General features: G+C 37.8%; 1 protein-coding gene across 7 annotated transcripts in view; it reads left to right on the forward strand.

The window, feature by feature from the left end:
- SPSB4 (splA/ryanodine receptor domain and SOCS box containing 4) overlaps positions 1-19,883 on the forward strand; it is a 142,295-nt gene that overhangs the window by 23,179 nt on the left and 99,233 nt on the right. The window contains exon 1 of one of the 7 annotated variants that reach the window (XM_084529645.1): positions 11,063-11,081. The exons of the other annotated variants lie outside the window; for them this stretch is intronic. The gene's annotated coding sequence lies outside the window, so the exon portion shown is untranslated. Of the gene's footprint in view, positions 1-11,062; positions 11,082-19,883 lie in introns of those variants that run through there. 7 annotated transcript variants of the gene reach the window in all.

Below are 19,883 nucleotides of genomic sequence, written 5' to 3' on the forward strand. Positions count from 1 at the left end.
AAGTAACTTAAATTCTGATACTTTATAGAACTCACTGTGAGAGAGAAGATTTTGCCCTGGACAAACCAGAACTGTCTGTCACAGAAGTAATTAGTGTTGTCCCCTGCATTTTAAGAAATCACCCATGGATGATGACGTGTTGTTTTATCTTTTTTTTTTTTTTTTAAGTGTACTGTAGAAGTCATTACTTCTGAGCAACATATTCAGATATTCTTTAATGTACCTCCAGTAAAAAAAAAAAAATAATTAAAAAAAAAAAAACCACTTCTAAGATATTCTGTGTGCATACAAAAGGTGTTTATGTGGATCTTGTTTTTGGTGGGAGGAGTCTTTGTTAATAAATCTGTTAAAAACTGAGACAGTAGCATTTTTCACTTTTAACTGTACACCAAAAGCAAATCTTGGACCTTGAAATCAGAGAGAATTCCTGTTTCTTTTGCTCCTTCTCATTACATTCTAGGAGTTCAACTAACCAGAGTACAGTAGGGAAGCCAGCAGAGAGCACTGTTCAAAACCTAGCTCTCAATGTGTCCAAATGAATGAGATTTAAAGTTTTCAACCTTATTTTTTTAATGAACGAGACTTCAAGATTATTTTATAATAGAGGAAGGTTTACTATTCTCTATGCTCATAGTATCTTTTTATTTTTATATCAGCACAGTCTTGACTGTTACTTCCCCTTAACTCAGAGTTGGTGATTCAGATCATGTTTGTTTGCTTGCAGAGCTCATGAATTTAAATCTTTTTTTAAAAAAATAATAAAATAGCTCTAGGCTAGTAAGAGACTATGGACCTTAACAATAATAAAAAATAAATGAAAACGGTAAAAAAAAAAAATCTGCCTTCCTACTTCTGTGCTGTTGACAACGGATGATATGAAATAAAAGGAAAAAAATAAAAATAAAAAATAAAAGTTCAACTTTGCAACTTGGTTGTTTCTTTTAAAAATCTGAATACTTGTTAAGATCTCATGGAATATGTGCCCTGACTCATCATTTTGAACATTTGGGTTTGGTGATACTACAACCTCCAACACTTGCTGACAAATCCAAAGACAACAAAATGTTTTTTAAAAAACTGTTTTGAAAAGGAGACCAAGTAGAGACTTCCTGCCCCCTAGCTTTTTACCCTGAATATTTGGATGTGCAGTTTGCTGTAGGCTAAACCACATTAGCTAGTAGCTGTAGGAACTTTCACTGAACTCAAATACAGTCAAGAGCAACAATTAAATTCCTTTAAAATACAGATTAATTCTTATTGACTGCTCTAGATTGAGAGTGCCTAAGGATTGAGGAGCAGTTTTACCCTGCAGTCAGTCGTGCCCATGGATATCTTCATCTTATGACAAAAATTCATTTTGTCCTGTGGCTTGGTACAGCACTGATATTCCTCAGCATGCTAAGGCAAGCATCTGCAATATTAATAAGAAAAAAACACAGATTAATGTAATGGAACAGATTAAGGTAAGAGAATGGTTTAGTCTTTTCCACTTTTGGCGTGTGCTAAGGCAAAGCCTGTTAGTTGGTATTTCTTTATTACGTTCTTTCAGTGATTCCAAAGTAGAAGACGCAGAAATGTAACCATCTGTAGTTAAAGCAAATTGTCTTAATTGCTCATCCCTGTTTTGGAATGATACACCTGCATATTACTGCTGCTGAGGGCTGCAGTGCGATGATTTAGCAAATTGGCTCTCTACGTGCTGCTGTGTTTGGCTGCGTGCTCATCATGGAAGGAATACAACCACAGACTGGTTATGTACTGTGGGAAAATGTGTTTAATGGAAAGTTTTCAGAGTTACAGAATTTTGCCTTAATAATATATAAGGAGACTTTCAATCTCATGGTTTCTTTCCAGAAAGTTATTAGCAGTTTAAGTCTTGGCATGTAAGGAAAGAAAATGAAGGAATACGTGAAGGGAAGGTAGGATTTCTTAAAGTAAGGAAGAAAATTTTTTTTGTGTGTGTGTGTACAACCTCTTTATTTTGTTTTATTGTTATTTGCTTTGTAACAAGCAGTTTTATAAGAAGCTTGTCCTTGACATATTGCAGGGACTGAGACACTCAAGATGTCGGTAAGAATTGAAACAGCCACAGTGCGCCCTTGCAGCTGAAATCTTACTGGCTAGGTAGAAAACTGAGCTGGAAGTAGCTGTGTATTTTCATATGCTCCTCCACTGCCCAGATGCATGTTTTGATCATTAACACCAGCCTAGCAGTCAGATAAGACATGCCACATAGCTTTTTGCTTAGTTATAATGCCTTTCTCTGTTGAACAATGCAGTGTCTGTAGTAGTAAATAGCGACTTCCTAATTAACTTTGCTGACCAGTTTGTTCACAAGTTTATTTCCAAAAAGATCCAAACTTCTTCAGTAATTTTTCTGTTACTCAAGTGGGGTATGGACTGACTCCAGCTGTGCCTCCTGGGTTACTCAGCATTGGGCTGTTTGCAGAATTTTCCATGCAGAAGGAACTCAGAGGAAACATTGTTTTTCTTCTTTTTTGAACCTGCCTATATCCTAAGCCTTGCATGCTTAGGAACCACATATTAAGTGAGAAATAAATGCTAGGAACAAATCTAACTTTAAGATTGCTTTCAAGAATGCATTTACAAACATCAAGAATAAATGCAAATTCTTCCTGAAGGAGTTTTAACTCTTCATGTTAAATTACTGGGGAACTCAGAATTGCTGCGAAAACATAACTGCAGTTGGTGGTGCAATCTACAACTGATAACAACTGATTGACAGTACATTTAAAGGGACTCTGAGAAAGAAGATGGCCACATGCATCCCTTTATGCACGTAAAAGTGTATAATTATTAATAGTTGGTGCAAACTCTGGATTTGTTGCTCTCTAAGAGTACTTGAGAATATATTTTATACTAATCATATGATGTTACAATGATTTTTTTCCAGTAACTGTTAAGAGGAAATGCCTCAAAATTAAACAATGTTTGAAACTACTACTATGCCCATCCTTCAGTATGAATTTTTGTACTCCTCCTGTTTGTACTTAAGTGATATACATGTTTGCAGGCTCCTGTCTAATGCCTTTATCTTCAGGGGTTGACTGTCTGTGTGTTAGGGGATGAGTTCTGCCATGGAAGACTAATCTTCAGGCAGGTTTCTTTCAGAAAAGTCCTATAGAAGTTGTCTTAATGAAAGCATTATAATAAGGTTTGAATTTAGTAGGAGATCCTGATGCATTTAGAAACAATATTGTTCTCTCCTAGAAGTTTAAAATTTTTCCAGATAAAATGCATTTACATTACAGAATCCTAATACTTTCTATAGGATAGTTATGAAGTAATACATAAATCTATTTTATTTTTGTTCAGTTTTGATATCATACACTTCTCCAGGGTTTTCAGCTGATGAATTCAGAGTTATCCATGTTTCAGATTCATGGACTGCTTGTCCTTTTAATTCATTTAGTATTTAATGTCGTTCTTGCCTTTTAGTGAAAGTAACACAGTAACTTGTTATTTCAGCCACAGTTTTAAAGAATATTAGCAGAAAGTAAGGATCCTGTAAATATCTATGTACTTGAGTCCCCCTGGACCCTGGAAATTCATTTGTGTAGAATTGCTCAGGTAATGTTAGTGTGTGAAAGATTCAATCAAAGGGGAAAATAAATTAACTGTAATCAGCAATTGCGCCAAAACCTCTTTTACTTTTCCTTTTTATTTTTTATTTTTTTTTTAAACAGTGCACAGTGAACTTAAATATTGTGGGTGTGTTGTAGTTACATGACATCATTTAGTCATTTAAAAGTATTTTTAAAGCAATCTTGTAAATCTTTGCTTTTATACCGTGGACTTTTAATTTGTTTATACAAATGTTGAAAGTGTAGGTTCAGTTCAGCTGAAGGTGATGAAAGTTGTGGGTCTCTTGTGAAGCATTTCCTTAATGGCCTCTTTTTTTATATGAAGTAGATATCTTTAAATTATTTAAGAATTCAATCTAAAATGAATTTTTTTATATATATTGTGAATGATATACAGTGGTACTGATTGTCTAATCTGGGATGCTATTGATTGTACTCTGATGCTGACAGAACTGTTTTGCTTCCCTTTGTGTTTTTTTCACCTTTAGAGCTCTCACAAGGTGATTCTGATTTCCGGAGCCATGTTCAGTGATATAGAAAATGGATGAATTATAGATCACCAAGCACAGTCTTAAACTGTAATTACAAAGAAATGGGTTTTCACCCAAAGTTTGTAGATATTCACAGGCAGTCAACACCTCAAGCCTGATTTGTAAAATTCTGCAAAATTTATCATGTCTAAAGAATGACCAAGGAAGTAAGCAATTGTTTAAGCTTTTTCCCATCCTGTAGGCAGTCAGAGATACTGTTCATGGAGAAGTCCTCATTTGGATTTCTTAGTTTTTTGAAAGCAATAGGAGTTATTTTTAGCATTCCCATGTAGCTGCATGCTTCTGGCCCTGCCGGAGCAAGGTATGCATCCAGAGCTGCTGGGTGCACCTTGCTCCATGCGAGCTGACCAGAGGTGCTGCTGCCCAGCACATCCCTGCGGCCCAGCACAGAATCAGGAGCTGCTGCCACCACTGTCATTGTAGGTAATCAATCCTGCTGCCAAATGTGAGAACTTTGTCCCTTGTAGGAAGGTTTTGTCCCCTGTTTAGTTGTGGGCTCAGACCATCTTGTTAACTGACCTTCAAGGCACTATTTTGATCAAGAGATTGCTTAACTTTTTCTGTTAAGAATTAGAGATCTGTCTTTAGGTTTTACAGGAACTCATGATTCGCAGGAATGCCAGGTCTGGCATAACACAGAGTATACATAACTTGAAAACAAATTCTAATGTTTATTTTCAGGCTTATGCCAATTACTTTATTACTTAAATATATGCAATGTTATTAGGAGATGCAGCTAGCACAGTCTGCAAATATACAACTGAAAATCCCTTACTTGGTCCAAATTTTTAAAAACAACAAACAACTTGACGTAAACAACCACTTGATCCAAACTCCTACAGCCATCTGCTTGGACTACTATATTTGAGATCTACGGGATGGGAACCACCAGTATTTGCTTTTCAGACTAAAAACCACTGTAAGCCAGTGAAGAAATCACTAGCTGTGAATTAATTGAGGGAGTTGCATGCTTTATCTTCCTTTGGACTTGTTGTTTTCAAACAGATTGTGGACTTTTTTTGTTTTGTCTTCTGCTTGTTTGCTATTCACATGTTATTTCAGCAAATCATTTCTGGCTGGCAGGTCATTTGAGTCCTTTGCTGTGAAAATTTGTTCTTCATTTTATGGTGGTTTGGGATTCTGTTCTGCAATCTGCATAGGGTCTCATTTAGTTTAATGCTCTTATGTGGAATTCAGGAGTCATAGAGTGAAGTGGGAATAGAAACAAATGAGCATCTCAAAACTGTCAGGATGGAGGTATATTTTGATGTATGTTGCATGGTCTTTATGTAACTTGTACCTTTTTGAAAGAACTTCACTTCATGTAGCCAGTACAAAATTGGAGGCAGGATTTGTTAGAGAAAAGGAAATGATGCAATAATTTTTCCTGTGTATTATTCTCATTAACTTACAGTCTGAACTATTTTGGAATTGTAGGCTAAAAGAAATAGAAAGGCTATAGAAATAAACAATACAAATGAAAATGTAGAAATGCCATCACAACTCTTTTCTGATCATTTTCTATTTGGAAATTGCAAGAGAATGTTTTACGTCACTGTGGCATGGGCTTTACTGAGTATGTCTGCAAAGAGTGGGGCAGCTGGCACTACAGGTGTTCCAACCTAATAGGTGTGCTCTGTATTGCCTAGCAAGCACCCTGCCTATTCAGGGTGTGATGGGAAGGCAAAGAGCTTGATGGAGCCTTAACAGGCACCACAATGTGTTTTGTAGCCTGCTTGTAATCAACTTTTTTTTTCTATAGCACATCGGGCACATGATCAGTTGTCTTTGCCTTTTTAAGGAAATTGCATTTTATGTTTTGATTTGTAATTGGCTTGCATGAAGTAGATGAGTGCCTTTCACTTTATAGGCAGATAAATATGTTTGAAATTCTGGTTGTTTTTATTTTTTCCCCTTCTTTGCAGAAGGTATAATTAAGATGTAGCTTTTTTTTTTTTTTTTTTTTTTTTTTTTTTTTTTTTTTTTTCTCCTACTGATTTATTGCTACCACTTCCAAAAAACATCTGAATTCCTGGGGAAGAAAGAAGTGACATACACAAAGCCTCTTAAATTATGGGGAAGCATTATAATCCTCCCCCTGGGGATGGTAGGAAGGCATCAATGTTACACTGCAGTTGGACTTGACATAGAGCACATTGGTTATACATGAAACATCAAATGTAAAAAAAAGATTTCACAAGTCTACTTTCCCATTCTATACTCAGAGATCAGTCAATAAATGGTATTGTACTGGCAATGTTTTCAGTACGTAGGCAGATGTGTAAGTTGCTTTTAACTGCACTTTGGTTATGCTGTGCAGAGCTGGCGTGCTGTTTGTTTTACTACTCAGGTTGTTGTAGAGCTAAATCCTGTGTTTGCATTTCTGAACTAACCAGTGGTAAGATATCCTCTGCTTGGTATCTTCTCTTACAAAGCCACTCCAGGTTTCATGCTCTTATCTGGGGTGTAACTGGTAGGGCAGTTTGCATGCATACTAAGAAAATGTTTACATTTCTGAGGACTGAAAAAGTTGTTTAAGACTAAGTGGCTGGAAAAATGAAATTGGTTAATGCTTCTGCAAAGAGTCCTACACTTTCTAAACATTTGAGAAACGAGGATTGGCAGCACTTGCATAGATGTTAAATAGTATGTATGATTCATGGGAAGATCGTTATCAGAGGCAAGGCAGGAGCTCTGTTGTTGCCCTTTAGACTCATCTGTTCGGATGGAGCAGCCACAGAATCTCTGAAACTCACAGCTGCTTGCAAATAGGATTCTTTTTTTCCTTAAGATAAATCCTCATGTTAATGTTTCAGAATTTCATTCTATTGTTACATCTGAATAGTTAGTAGTAGTCTTACACTTCTAGTGTATGTGTGTGTGTGCCCTTTTTATGGTATGGATGTCTAATACATGTCCAGAAATAACATTTATTGCAACTGATGAGTAGCTGCTCTGGGGAGTAATAAACAGTGACTAATTTCCTGTTCCACATAGCATAGCAGTAGCATCAGGTTATAAAAAATACTTTGGGATTACCAAAGTATTTACCAATTATCTTTCTATGTCTGTCTTGATATTATAGAAATTAGCTTATTGAGGGTTGGCTTTGCCTTAAAAACAAAACAAACAAAAACAATATTAGCCCATAAGGAATGCCCATTATTTGCATTTACCTCTTGATTTTTCAACTCTCTCAGTAGCGTAACGTGGGTGGATTTTTGAGGAAACAAATTCCAGCATGTTTCAAGTTCACAAAGTCATGATGGTGAAGGTGAAACGTTTGTAAATAGTGTCTGCAAATATGTCCCATGCCTACAGGTTATGTTAGCATCACCAGGTGTGGCCAAATACCGTGAAACTTCTTTGTTTTCTCCCCTTTTTGTGGTGATATGGTATCAGTCTTATGCATGAGGAGTATTTGTCAGCAGTAAATGTGGCTCACAGAGGCCTCGTTGAGTTCTCAAGTAAATTAGATTGCCAGATCTAACCTACTTGTGCCTTTTATTCAATATGTCAGTTGTACATGTTATGTTCTAAAAAACTCTTCTGTGATTATGTGCTTGTGAGTTGAGAGTTAGGTGAAGATTAGGGAGAACATCAAAGCTACAGTTAAGCGGAAGAAAGATGAGTTAAAGCCAAGTCATTAGAGATCCCTTTGAAGTGTTTTCAGATTAAGACCTCTCTTTTAAGTGGGATACTTACCTGCCTTTCAATATTTAAATAATAAGACATGACGGGCAGTGCTTTTCTGAAGGATTATTGTACACTATGGTGTGTTGTAGAGGCATGAGGCCAAAGGCAAGTGACTTCAGTGGCGGAAAGACTGTAGTAATCCTTTCAGTTGGTGGCTAGGATCTTTCTGCCAGTGCTAAACAGACATTTAGAAGGTGAGAAGACCACACAGGGTATGCACTTTTAAATGAGTCTTGCAGATGATAATGTGACATTGGCTAGAGATGAGGATGGCTGTGATACAATGTTATGCTTCAGTATAGATAATGGATCTTCCTGTAAGATGCTGTAATGACAGTTTACAAGAAACAGATTTATTATCCCTTAATCAAATTAAAATGCTGCCTGTTCCTGCTACCTGTGCTAATCCATTTTGGCCCTGTCAAGCTTAATACATTTAAAACAAGCATGGGAGACCTGGTGGATGGTGATCATGTATACATTAATGCAAATGAAGGCAAACTGAGTTTGAGAGTGCTTTTCTGTATGGAAGGTAGCTGGCTTTTTGTGTGTGTTTGTGAATACCTACATATTCAGAGAACTCCTAACATTTCCCCTAATAATTCTACATATTCATAGCCATACCCAGAATTATTATTTTTATAGTGTGAAATCAAACCTGGTGTTGTTTTGGTCTCTGTACAAGGAGCTTTTTCCCCAGAGAACCTGCAATACAAAGCTCATGGAATCATGCAGTGATTTATGTTGGAGGGACCTTCTGGAGGTCATCTGGTCTAGCATCCAAAGATGAAATACTGCAAAGGAGACAAACAGGAAGCAGGGATGGAATAGTTAACATAAATGCAAAAAGTGTGCAGTAACCATCTAGTTCCAAATAGGTCTGCTCCCTGTCTGTGAGCTGGTAGATGCAGTCACCTCTGTATGAGCACACAGTGGGGAGTTTTGGGAAGTCTGTTGAGCGACAGCTGAATTGGAGATGTACTGATCAATGATTGCACTGATATAGAAGGGTAGGGGAAGGTGCTCCCGTGTCTGTGTTCCTGTATGTACTGGAATAGGATCTTCAGTTATGTCAAGTAATGACATTTATCAGGAAAAAATAATCATAACAATGGCTGTGCATAACTGCAACAACTTTTCATGTAAACATTGTATCCTAGACAAATATCTTACCTGCAGTCATATTACCGTGTGTGTATTTGTCCTTTCCCTTGAGAGCTGTTGCTTATCATTTCTGTTAAGTCACCTCACAGATGGTTGTAGATGGGAACGTGTTAAAGGTGACAGTAATTGGTCTGCTAACAGGAGGTTGCATTAGAGAGGCTGCTATCTTAATCTAGGGTGGGGGAAACATGTTTCGGGAATAGTAATCGTAATGTAAAGCTTGCTCTGTCTGAGAGAAGCTTGAGTATGTGCATCCAGCTGTAGTGGGCAGACATCCACCCAGCTGCTTGTCAGCAGAAACTTGGTTGCACAAGAATCTCTTTTTCTAAGGCTCATAAGCTCATTTTTCTGATGATGCAAAGACCAGGAGCTGATGTTGCTAAGCAGCTGGCATGCTCCCTTGATTTCAGAAGCCTTTTCAAGGGGATTTAGTACTACAGATCATTTACCTGTAGGCCTTGAGGACTTGTTCCTCAGTCCCAGGCCTGCTAATGTGAGCTTTCAGGCTCCATTTGTATCTTTTTTTTCTGGGTCACTTTCCATAAAAACCTCCATTCCACAACTTTTTTTTTCTATTTCATGTTTTTTTCAGGTGCATTTCAAGGTATAAACAGAAATTTCAATTTCTCTTTTTATGGAAGGGAAATATTTATTTTTAATGTGGTACCATTCAGTCCACTTCTGATGACTTTTAAAAATTTTATTGTTTAATCTGCAAATCATTTCTCTGCATTGATAATGAGAGGAATATCAAATAGCCTTTATTAAGGCTGTCATTGTTGGAACTGAGGGTTCTTAATTGTAACGCTTTTAGCGTGATGAGGAGTGGCCCCCCTCCATGGTGCGTTGTTGCCATTTTCTACAAAGATGCCTGTGAATTTATGTCAGGGGCTCTTGAAGCAGCTTCCTAGTTCAGAGAGTGACTTAATATCTTACATGTTTCATGTTTATATAAGGGAAAGTTTAAAAAAAAAAAAAAAAAAAAGAAAGAATTACACAGGAACATGATTAGCAAATGATGTGTATTAAAAGCAGTCTGTCTCTCTGATAATCCTCAAGCTCTCTAGGCAAAAGTCAGCAGAACAGCCCCAGTGACCTGAATCAGCAGCTGAGATGTGCAGGCAGTGCCTGCTGCACACGTGCAGGTTGTGGTGCTCTGCAGAAACTGCACCAGTGGTTCCAGTCACACCGCGTGAGGCTCGTACTGGGGATGCTTCAGGTTCACTCCCCTCGTGGAAGCCACAGCACAATGTGTGCACCTCTGTTCCTTTGGTATGTTAGTAAATATTTTTGCTGAAAGGTTCAAGCTAAATTCCAAACCAAATTGCTAAATCGTGATGAACTCCCCTACAGTTTACTGGCATAACAGTAGCTGTGGAATGGGCAAATGCTTTCCTGTGTACAGAAGGTCATTCTTCGGTAATGTGTGTGACACACAATTTTCAATTTAATGCAGTTTCCTACTTGCAGCAATTAAATGCACAATATTTGGCAGCATTCCTCCAAATGAATAGAAACTTAGGAGATTGCTTTTTCGTGGTTTCTTTACAATTAAAAAAATGTGTTTGGATCACAAGTTAAACAAAAAGGTATCTTTATAACCTACCTGTAGAAACACAGATAAAACACAGACACAAACTTCCAGCTTATTCCCGTCAATGCAAGAGTACCGTGCAGTAGGTTCTGTTACACGAAGGAAGCAGATAATGCAAAAATTGCAGAATTTTCATGGCTGTTTAAAAGTGAATTGAAGTCATTGTTTTACAGCTTTATTGGGTATGGGACATCTTATTGTACCTTACGTGAAATGTTTTCCCCGAAAGTGAAGATTACCATCTGTATCACATAATATAAAAGCTTATTAATTATTCATGAAACTTTTATTGACTGTTTCTAAATGTACCTTAATTTATTACCAAGAAGACACAGGCAAAATAATTCTGAAGTCAGTAATTTATGGAGAGAATTCCTTTTTTTTTTTTTTTTTCATGCAGGTTTTAAGATTGCTGTAAGCTCCCCTTGTTGAATGGACAGCTGAATGTCTTATTGGGCCTTTTCCTGACGGGTAGTATTTTCAGTTTTCATTCTTTTTTTTTTTTTTTTTTTTTTCCATTCCTCCAAATAGTCAGTATGTTTTGGGGTTTTTGTTTGCTTTTTAGTGGAAAGCAGAAAAGCGCGTGTGTTTTGTTGTGTTTCATCGCTGGATTAGGTGGGTTGGTAGATGAGCTGCTCGTTATATGGTATGTGATGAAAGTCCACACGCTGTCTTCCTGGGTGACAAAACTGGAGTCCAAGCCCCCTGCTCTCGGCTGGGATGTGTGGGGGGCATGGGACGCTCATAGCTCAGGACTGGAAGAGGAGGAAATAACTGGTGAGCTCAGCTCTAATACAGCGTGGGACAAGGGGGCCTTCCACGTTGGCCTGGCCAAGGTGTCTGGGTGGGAGACCACTTGCTTAGAAGCTGGGACTGTTGGGCTGGGTTTAACAGAGCTTCTGTTTTAACTTGCTCTGTTTTACTGTTCAATTATATAACAAGATGTAAGTGAGAAATGCTGTCTGTCTGTATTCCAGTTCCCAATCTGTTCGCAATTTAGCTATTTGGGGAACATACAGTAGATGGTGTTACTTAAATAGAAAGTTTTCCTCCTTTTAGTACCTCATGTTACTCTTGTTGTTTTGGGAGTAACGTAGAATGCCACTTACTGGTCTGGAGCTTTCCCTTCCAATTATATTTCTAAAACTGAGTTTTACAAACATTTCAGACATAGTATATACACAGTAAAAACTGTTCCCTCAACTTACAACTCATATAACTAAAATATCTGGCTCTCTCAGTTATATTTCATCTGTCTGCCCTATTTGTTTCACTTGGCAGATAGAAGGTGGTAAAAAAAAAAGGTTTTAGGGTAAGTCTTTGGATTGGAGTTGTCAGAGCAGGCGAAAGAAATTCAGGTGGCCAAACCCCTGTCCCAGCCAGCAGCTTTACCACTATTTTATTCCTGCCTATCAGCTCATCAGCAATGATGTGGGCAGATTAAGTCTTTCTATTCAATCCGTTTTTGAGGGATAATGTTTACTAAGTGTTTGACACTGAGCCACTGGCTTTTTTCTGCAGCACCTGCTGCTACACCCCAGGGGTTGCCCTTGCAATCCCAGCCCTAGGCAGGCCCCACTCCGCTCAGCTGCAACGCCAGGCATGTTCAGCCTGGCATATGATTGCCTGTATAAAATACAATGTCCAGAAATGCTCGGGTTTGGTAAAATTGAATTTTCCACTATTGATTTTTATTGTAATGAGGGATTGTAGTACCTAAACACAAGCTGGTATTGGCTTAAGTAAACTCATTTTTGTCTGGCTTATATCGTTCAGGATTGTGTCTATCAAGGTTTTTATTGACTAGAGCATTGCCGTTATCTCATTAAAAACATCCGTCATTGCACATTGCCATCTTTATTGTGTAATAAAACTGCAGTGCTACATAATGTTGGATTTTTTTCATCCTAATGTGGTATAAAGCTAAATCCTGCTTTCCTTTTGAAAGGTAGATAAGTAGTTTTGTACTTGGGATATTACTGCTAAACGTTACCAACCTCAGCCACATTCCACAGGGGAAGATGAAACAAAATTCAGGGAGATTGTTTTGAGGTGGAATTCCTCTTTTTAGTTATAGTCTCTGCCATCCGATAGGTAGTTCAAGGCAGGAAGTCTGTTAACTGACTCAGAAGAAAAAGAACTGGCTGATTTAAATTTAAATTGTATTGTTCAACAATGTTGTGTAATTAGATGGGAAAGCAGGAAAGTCCTTTTATTAGAGATGTCTTTGTAGACAGTAGCCATGAAAGCCACAGTGGTTGATGCTAATTACCATATTTTGTTTAAACTTCCATCTAAATGAAAGGATCATTCAACTCAGAAGCTGCAGCCATACAAAAACCACAAGTGCAGTTGAATTGCTGCTGCCAAGCAGATGGGGCTTTGATCAGAATAAGTTATTTGCAGCTTTATTGTCTGGCTGCCAGGGTGGGGCTTGCATTGAACCCCCTTGCGCAGAAGGGAAGGGGAGGAAGGGGGCTTGCTGATCCCAGATAAATTCGTGGGAGAGTTTTCCCTTTCTTAGTTTATTTTTGCGGATGAAAATAAAGACTTGCAAAGAAGCAGTAAGGTACACGGTATTGGGCTACTCTAACGTGTAAGTTGGTTTTGTAGGAATATGTTGGCATGTTTCTTTTAATTACGGTATGGGAAGAGGGGGCACGGCGAATGCTGAGCACAGCTGGCTGCGTATTTTTCCAAGGTTGGTTCTGCCTAAAGTATATGAGGAAAAACTTGCACTAATATACACTTTTATTGGCACCTCTCATACTGTTTGTGACAGACAAAAGCTTAGCAGCGTTTCAGGACTGAGGTACTTTCTGCATATCCAGTGTTGTAAACTGGCCAACTTACAAAACCATCAGGACAGCAGGATCGGCGCAAGTGAGAGAGCAGGCAGGAGAAGGGACAGCAACGTGTAGAAAATAGCATTAGGTAGCATTCCTAGGATGACCTTTGATTAAGGCCATTTAGACCTTAAGAATTTAACAGCGTTTATTGATGCAAAAACTAATTTCCAACATAGAGTGGAGAAGGTAGGTAACAGTATCTGGTTCTGTGCGGATCTGAGGTGAAAAATCTGTATAGATGGGATATACCAAAGAATAGAAGTAGAAACAGCTACTATAAAACAGCACTAGCCTGAAATAACTTCTTTTCTGTTTTTTAATTATGTGGTCTCAGACTTTTATTCCAATGAAAGTGAACCTCAAAAAGTGAGAATCAATAATTGTTTCTGTGATCTTGTTGGTCAAAAAAGGCTAGCTATGAACATGGTCTTATTTTGACCTGTACCCTAACTGTCTACATTTGGGCATTGAAGCTTTCTCAGGCGTAGGAGGTCTTTCACATGCAAAGATGGGAAGGAGAGAGGGGAAACAAAAGTCAACCCCAAATCTGGTAGCACTGTACTTCTTCAGGGTTGCACTACAAATACTGTGGCAGAACAGTTTTAATTCCAGACAAATAAAATTGGGAATATTTGGAGGCTACTTCAGAATTGTTTTTTCTTTCTCTTCCCCTCCCAGATGACAGTCCTGTTTGTGGGCATGTTAGTACATGCTGGTGCTCCAGCAGTTGAAGTGGATTGGAAATGTGTCTTTAGACTTACTGAGACTGAATTTTATTTTCACTTACTAAATACAGATAAATAAATCACCCCACCCACACACTCCCAACTAATCTTCCCGATATATTTTGCATTTTGGTTTCATTTTCTTAAAGCACTTTCTCATTCCTCTATGATATCTCTTCTTGTCATCTCTCTGGGAAAAAAATAAAATAAAATCTCCCTGGTGCTTTATACATCAGAGGGTTTCAAAAGAAAGCCAGCAATCTAGTCTTTGTATCAGACTATCTTAACAAAAGCATGGTAAAGTTTAAATGCAAAGGCTAGTTCTTAGCACTTGGAAGTTTTAATGATGTTTTGTAAGTCAAACTTTGCTTTAGAAGCACTGCAACGCAGGTGTCTTTGTTCTAAGTAAATTGAGTGCTCCTCCTAAAATAAATGAATGAAAACAGTTTTTGTAATAAAAAGAAACGCAGATTTGAATTGCTGAGTTCAGCTGAGCTGGTTTCAGGTGCAAATTTCTAAACTCAGTCCAGAAGACTTACTTCCCTTGTCTCCCAGATGAAACCATAACTGAGAATGTGTATCAATATCTTATGCAGTAGCCTTATCATTAGCAATCTGCTTTTCTAAGCACAGTGAATGTGGAGTTAAAGGAAATTCGAAGAATGTCCCACTGTCATAAGTAGTAGGGCAGTATGTGAATGAGACACCCAACAAACCTCCAGCTCTTCTGCAGAGGTGACATACAACAAATATGCATGTATCAGTAAGGCATTCAAATATGCGGTCCAAGATTGTATTCTTCAGATTTCCTGAAAGATCTTAGAGGATTTTGGAACCTCTCAAATTATGAGAGGAAAATGTATGGAAAGTCTGTGAAACAGTAGGACAGTTTTTTTGTTTGTTTGTTTTTGTTTTGTTTTGTTTTTCCTCTGCAAGAGTGGTAGAGCGGCTGAGGGAGCTGGGCTTGTTCAGCCTGGAGAAAAGGAGGCTCAGGGGCGACCTTATCGCTCTCTACAGATACCTTAAAGGAGGCTGTAGAGAGGTGGGGGTTGGCCTGTTCTCCCACGTGCCTGGTGACAGGACGAGGGGGAATGGGCTTAAGTTGAGCTAGGGGAGTTTTAGGTTAGATGTTAGGAAGAACTTCTTTACCGAAAGGGTTGTGAGGCATTGGGACGGGCTGCCCAGGGAAGTGGTGGAGTCACCATCCCTGGAGGTCTTTAAAAGACGTTTAGATGTAGAGCTCAGTGATATGGTTTAGCGGAGGACTGGTTAGTGTTAGGTCAGAGGTTGGACTAGGTGATCTTGGAAGTCTCTTCCAACCTCAGTGATTCTGTGATTCTGTGGATAAGCAAAAACACTTTGTCATATTTTTTTGGCAGTAATGTAACTTTTTTAAACGAGAGAAAAATCCTTTAAAAATCTACTTAGAAGGCATCAGTGGTGATGGAGAGAGAAAGCATTGGTAGCAGGCAAAGAGCAGAGATTTTGAGGGGGTTTAGATTTCACTCACCTGTACCGTTTGGTCTGACAAGAAGTTATGGGTTAAAGGCTTGTGTTTTGATCGTACACAACTCAAATTCAGCGTCCTGCCAGCATAACGAAAGAGCTTTGTCATGCTGCACTTGAGACACATATGGTGCAGTATGTGGATCAGCAGGCTCTGCTGAGCACTGCGGCTCAGGGGCAGATAGATGTGCTTGAGTTGTTCCAGGAGAGGAGCCTGCTGCTTCCCACTCTGTTACTGCCTCATGCCAGTGAAGTAATGCATGTGGATTGGGGTATATGCACAAGATCTCGCCTGTTGGCTCTTGTGGATTTCGTCACAACATCAGAGAGCGTTTCTTTGCTCAGTGAAAACTTTTCATCAGTAAAATACCCTAGATGCTGTCCTGGTTCCACTGATCCTGTGCATGAACCTAAGGATGGACATTGCACTTTATTAGCTTGACAACACCATGAAAGTTGCACCCATTACACGTTTGCAGTTTTAGGACTTAACAGGTGAAGCGATTAAGGAGGTGATAAAGATCATAATCTGCATAGGGTAAAAAGGACCAGGACAGAGTTACCACATTTCATTGGATCCAAAAAAGGCATTTGTTTGGCATGGTTCTCATACTTCAAATGAGCTGAAACAAATGCAGAACGTCTGGGAAAAGCATGTTAATAAACAGAGAGTGTTTACCATAGATGTGCACTTACCACCAAGCTATGTTATCGATATATGTGCTATAGACAAAGGTATATCTTTTTGCTACCTTGTATCTTTTTCTGTTTGGATATTTTTACAAGAATAAAGTAAAAAAAGGATTAGCTAAAAAGCACCATACTTATATATAGCTTGTTTTCCTTTTGTTTTCTTTTTTGAAAGTTCAAGGTATTTTGTGAACCACTGTTGCAATGGCCTTTTGATTCACAAGTTTCTGTTCTTATTAGCGGATAATTTAGAAATATAAGGTGACAGCTGTGTGGTTGCTATAGTGATGGTTTGAAAATAAGAAGCGTGGAGTTTTTTTAACCAGCAAGTAGTAAAAAGCAAACCAAATTCCTGATCATGTGTAAATAATCTAAAACTGGCAGCAGTTCGGACAAGAACTTCCCAAATTGTTAGGCGTGGATTACAGCCATTTGGCATGTTCTGTTCAGTTGTGCAGTGTCATGTAGTACAGTAGCTGGATGACTTTCCCATATTGGGAGGCTATGTAAATACTTGAAAGCTTTCATGTAGTCACTTCAGTCTTTTCAGCTTCTCAGGAAATAGTTCTATTTTTGAGTATTCCAGTGTAACCTGTCTGTGAAAACCATTACAGAGCAGTGAGCTCTCTGGGTTATGGATTTCTGTTCCTCAGTATCTGCAAAGGAGTTGGTGCATTTTGGGATGGTTTCTGAGGACTGATTTATTTGGGGAAATGAATGTTCCATAGGTTGAGGGAGAAATTACGCTGTATTCATGCTGTTGTGCACAGTTTCTATCTTTAGCCTTCTACTTTGGGCTCTAAGGTTTCCTGTGTAACTAAAAGACAGACACAGCTAACCCCAGCAGGTGGTTTTTAGCTGTAATTATAAAAGAACTCGGTTCTCTGGGGTAGTGTGCCTGTGTCCGTATCGGAGGCACCCTACATATGTCTTGGGGTGGGGCAGTAAGGAGAGGAGACTCCTAACTTAGGTACGTAAAGTTAAATGTCTGGAATAAATACTGCAAATATTGTGCTTTGTGCAGGGCATGTTAAATGACATCATATCATGTTTAAAGAACAGTCTCTGTCAGTAAAAATGTTCCTCATTGCAAACTTGCCACTCGTTTCAAAGTGAGCCTGCTTATAAAACAAGTACAGGTGTCATTAAGGAAACGGTTTTAAAAATGCCTTGCCTGACAGATAGCATTAATTGTATCAAGTTTTATTAAAATTTGAGAAAACTTTACAGGGGAAACTTCATTGGGCATCAATGTAGGGTTGTGTGACAGATTCATGAAAATTCATGGGAGTCTAATCTTCTAATTTTAGAAACAAAACTTAAACCTCCTTGGATTAGGATCTGTTATTTTTCCTTTGTATTACTAAAAATAACTTCTTTCAAAGTGTGTTTCCAGGTGGGTTCACTAGAGAACCAAATAGTTGTAACTGGTCCTTTTTGCTCTGCTCTAAGGAAGTGTACGTGGTTAAAGAATTGCAGTTAACTGATACATTAAGAATTGCTTTATTACAGAGAGAACCTAATTGTGCGCTTGAACAATTTCCTTATTTAGAGCAGAACTTCACTTTTGCAGAAGTTATAGAAGAGGCTGGAGGGACAGGCTATAAAAGAAAGTGGGAGAGCTTCCTCTTAGTTGTTTGGTAAGATGGTTTTTCCCTTATAAGACTTATTCATCTCTGTTGGCTTGAGGTCAGCCAGTGACTTTCCTGGCTCACTTGAAGCACAGCAGAAACGAGAACACATTTCTTGAAATGTCTTTGTTGTCTGTTGCCCTTGGAACTGGTCCTTAAAAAGGTTTTTGTCCTTGAAAGTGTGGAGGAGCAGCATTCCACCTCAGCTCAATTTTCACTAGATTCATAGTTTCTAGACCGGGGGACTGCACAAGTTCCCTATGCTCCCCAAAGATTTCTGCCTCATCTCTCCACTCCTTTGCTGACCTTGCAGAGGTATTTTGGCTGCAGCTAGAGCTGCAGTAGTGATGGCTGACACACGTTAATGGAAGGGAGAGAGATAGAAGCCTGAACTGCACATCTATTAAAGCTGTCCTTCAGTATTTGCCAACCTTATCTCTACTGGAGTTTTGCATTAAATAAGACTTCAGTACATTGTCTTGAAGATTAGATAATCCCGACATTGTATTATTGCTGTTTACTAATGCAATTTGCAGGTATTAATTGCTTTTTTTATATATTTTTTTAAAAAGTACATTGTCTTGAAGATTAGATAATCCTATCATTGCATTATTGCTGTTTACTAATGCAATTTGCAGGTATTAATCACTTAAAAAAACAAAACAAAACAAAACAAAACAAAAACAAAAACAAAAAAACAGTAATAGAATTTCCATACTAGCTCACTTTCAAAAGTGTCTGTCCTGAGCTATACCTTTATAGCAAGGTCATGCTGAATGTAGCTGTCTGTATAGTTCTGCTAGGTTTGAAAAGTCCACCATTGAACTGAAAAGGCTTAAAGGGACCTAAAAATTGATATGAAAATCAGCTTTGTAACATCTTCTAGGTATCTGGAGTGAATCTTGCTTTTAAATTTTTGTGTTCTCAGAGTAACACTACTTCAAATTTTTAGTTCATTTGTTGGCAACATGAATTAATGTTATCAATCAATCTTCCTCTAGATAGTAATTTTCTAGAGACTGCATTTTGCTGTGATGTAATGAAAATAAAGTTGATGACTTACTTGGTTAAATGATGGTGAAGATTTTATATATGTAGTTTAGCTTTTTTTCTATTTTTCATGTCTGAAATTGGTTATGAGTTATACATAATTACGTTACTTAATTATTTTCCATCAGCATTGCAAGCTACATGTCTCATGGTCTCAATGTTATATAATTCAGATCTTATTAATAAATAGGCTCTTAAAATTGTTTAATTTAAATTTGGATAGCTATGTTTAACATCTTCGTTTTAGTAACTTCATAAGGAGATTGTCTTTTACTGAGGAACCAAAAAGTATCTGTTACTTTTTTGGCAAAAAGTCTGTTTGAATTTGGCATCATTCTTTAGCTAGAATTTTACAGGGTGTTATTTTTTGTTCTGAGGACATATATATATATTTTTGTATGAGGACAAATGTCAGCAATTTTCTTTGTTTATTTTTCTTCCTGTAGTGAAAATCTGTAAATACATGTATTTTTTCTTAACATTTAGAAACATTGGTTGAACTGTATTTAACTTCTTCGATCATTTGGATCCTCTATCAGAAAAGAACTGAGAACATTCTCAAAGTTCTTTATTCAAAGTTGAGTGAAACTACCTAGCAGTTCAGAGAGAAAAGCATTCACACAGAACTGTGTCTCAATAGCAAGATTTCAATGTTTCAAAAGCAAAGAAAAAAAAAAAGCCATCAACCCACAATTATATAAATAATAAAGCAGACACCTGCTCCTTAAAAATCCAAAGCAAAGAAAATCCAAGAAAACCCCGCAAAAAAAAAAAAAAAAAATTAAAAAAAATCCAGAAACCTGCTGTTTGGAATTAAATTAA

This window comes from Aythya ferina (assembly GCF_964211825.1).
Source record: "Aythya ferina genome assembly, chromosome: 9".
Classification (NCBI taxonomy): Eukaryota; Metazoa; Chordata; class Aves; order Anseriformes; family Anatidae; genus Aythya; species Aythya ferina.